General features: G+C 41.0%; 1 protein-coding gene across 1 annotated transcript in view; it reads left to right on the top strand.

The window, feature by feature from the left end:
- The window catches only part of LOC101859461 (small conductance calcium-activated potassium channel protein), a gene marked incomplete at its 3' end in the record, with an annotated part of 24,625 nt that overhangs the window by 16,050 nt on the left and 5,790 nt on the right, over positions 1-2,785 (top strand).

The following is a 2,785-nucleotide window of genomic DNA, read 5'->3' as shown; positions in this document are numbered from 1 at the left end:
ACACACACACACACACACACACAAACACACACACACATACACACATACGCACACACACACACACACCATAAACGTCCTAGCATAGCTGTGTTTCTGACACTGGAGAGATGAGGACAGGGACAGTATGACGTAGGGAATGACGTGACAAACGCAGCTGAGAGGGTTGTTGGGTTTTTAAAAAATTGTTGTACTGATTGTGTTTGCTTGTTGTTTTGTTTGTGAGTTTTTTTGTTTGTTTTTTGTTGTTGTTGAGTTGTTTGTTGTTGTTTTTTGGCGAGGGGGGGGGTGTGGGGTTGACTTTCCAATTTCCAGTCAGTGTATCAATGATTGAACTGTGCGGATGTAGTGTGAACTTATGCTTGCCACTTTTATATATGTCAGATTAGTATAGCTTTGCTTCTACCGGTCTATTTGGCGGTCTACTGCGATGTATCTGTTCTGATTTCTTAACAGTTTTCTTCCGGGATTGTCTGAAACTGTTCCTTTTTGGGAGGTTTACTGAATTGAATCATTAAATCGACTTTGACCTTCCAAAATCATACACATTTGTTTTGTTTTGTTGTTTTGATTTTTGTTTGTCTTTTTTTTGCTTTTGGTTGTTGTTGTTTTGTTTTTTGGGTTTTTTTTGGGGGGGCAGTGGGCGGGTGGGGGGGGGGTGATTAAATCGTGAATCGAATTAGTCTTACTGCAGCAAACTGTAAGCTTTTACCCTTGCCATGAAGGAAAAATGTGGCTTGCCCCCACTCTGTTCAATGAATCTGATTGTCTGTGTGCGAGGTATTTCAGCGATGATAACTGGCTGAATAAAGTAGGGCGGGGTTGATAGTAAAATAGGGCAATGGTTGGGGTGTGGGTACGGTTGGGTGTGTGTGTGGGGGGGGGGGGGTAGGGAAAGATTCATTATAAAGGAGGAAAATGTGTGAGTGTGCGTGTGTGGGTTGGGGCGGGGGGCTGTTGTAAAGAAAATATATCACATTACAAGTATCCCCCCACAATATGAAGGAACAAGCGTCTTCAAAAATGGAGAGTGGGCTAAGAGGAAATGGAATTTTTTTAAGCATATAGAAATGGAATGGAGGCGAACAAAAATGGAATGAGATATTCAAAAAGCCAACGTTCCAGAACGAGGTTCTTGTGACTAGCAAAATAGGACAGAAATAGCTTGGGACACCCTAATGCCACTATCAATAGAGGATCTGTCTTTCTTTGAAGGAAAGGTTGAACCAATTCCAGGAAAAGAAATACAATCAAATCATAGAAGGTTTTGTTTCTTAGAAATTGTTTTTTTTTCTCTCTCAACAGTTAAGTTTTCGCGCTAGCTTTCATTCAGTCATTACCACAAATAGTTCTTCCAAAATATATTTTTGTTTTTATCATCTACTTCTGTAGATTTATTTATTCTTCTTTTTAGCTAGACGACGCTGGTAGTTGAGTACATAGGACACTATCATTGACATTGGAAGGGATAGAATCCTATTTCCTCTGCTTGTTCAAGCTGATCTAAAAGGAAAGATGCAGTTTTGCTGCCTGATAGGCATGCGATCGCTATCTTTCACTGTCGTATCATGAAGTTTTTCCAAGAACTATTTTTACGCTAGGTGAACTGAAAATTAAGACGAAGAACGTGTCTCAAGAATACCGAGTCGTTTATTTAACTTCCCAGAACCAGTCCTAAGTTCTAAAACAATAATCTAGGAGAATTAAAGTAATTCAATCTTTACCTCCCGTCATCCAATCATAAATTCTCGAAACAAATTTAAGGGGACAAAAGTAGATCTAACTCAATATATCATTATCTACCTTACATGAAACATTTTAAGTTCTTGAAAAAATAATCTAGGTGAACTGAAGTAATTTATTATACCTTCCCAGACACATTCCTAGATCCTATGTTTTCGAAAAGCAACCTCCCCCCTCCCCATAATTCTTTTTAAACATCTGGTGAACTTAGGTAATTTAATTAAAAGAAAAGCGTTTCCTAATGCAATAAATCCCAATTTGAACGACTCGTGGATCGAACCCACAATTCTCCCGTTCCGACCCAGACTCTCCAGCATCTGTACAATGAGACAAAGACTCTAGCTCCCAAAATCGGAGAGTTACGTCGACCTCTGGGTGAAGATCGTTAACCAAATTACCAGTTTCCGGTGTCCATGTTTGGTTAGCCAGCACGGAGTGACCGCCACCCATTCAGGAGTCGGGGCACAGAGCTTCCTGGGCGGGAAGTGGAGGTCATGGCGGCCCCTGGTCTTTCAGGAAAGGCGGGATAACTTGAGAGAAAGTACTTTTTCGATACGCTCACAAACTGTAAGGGGGAGGGGGGGGGGAGGATATGGGGAATGAGGGGAGGAGGCTATTTATTACAGATAAATGTCCGGATTTTTAAAAAAAGTTGTTTTGTTTTCGCTTCCCAAAGGATGAGGAGGGAGAGATTATAAAAAAAAGGTGGGTTGGGGGGAGGGGGGAGGGTTAATATATAAATTTTTCTTCCAAAGAAAACAGCTATTCCATGTGGCTAGTTTATATGGTGATTTCTTTTCATTCTCAGACTGTAAGAAGAATAGGGGAAAAAGGGGGTTGGTGAGGGCTTTCAGAAATGTACAGATTTGAGAGAAAGTTTTTCTATACCCTCACAAACTATAAGGGGTTTAGGGGACAGGGGGGAAGGAGGAGATGTCGCAATTACATAGAAATGTCCGGATTGTAAAGAACGATTTTTTCTCTTTACAGACCGTAGGGGAGGGAGGGAGGGAGTGAGAGAAAGAGAGAGAGAGAGAGAGAGAGA

The sequence above is a fragment of the Aplysia californica genome, unplaced genomic scaffold (assembly GCF_000002075.1).
Source record: "Aplysia californica isolate F4 #8 unplaced genomic scaffold, AplCal3.0 scaffold01525, whole genome shotgun sequence".
NCBI classification, from domain to species: Eukaryota; Metazoa; Mollusca; class Gastropoda; order Aplysiida; family Aplysiidae; genus Aplysia; species Aplysia californica.
Note: the sequence above shows the minus strand (reverse complement) of the source record. Positions and strands in the feature narration are given on the sequence as shown.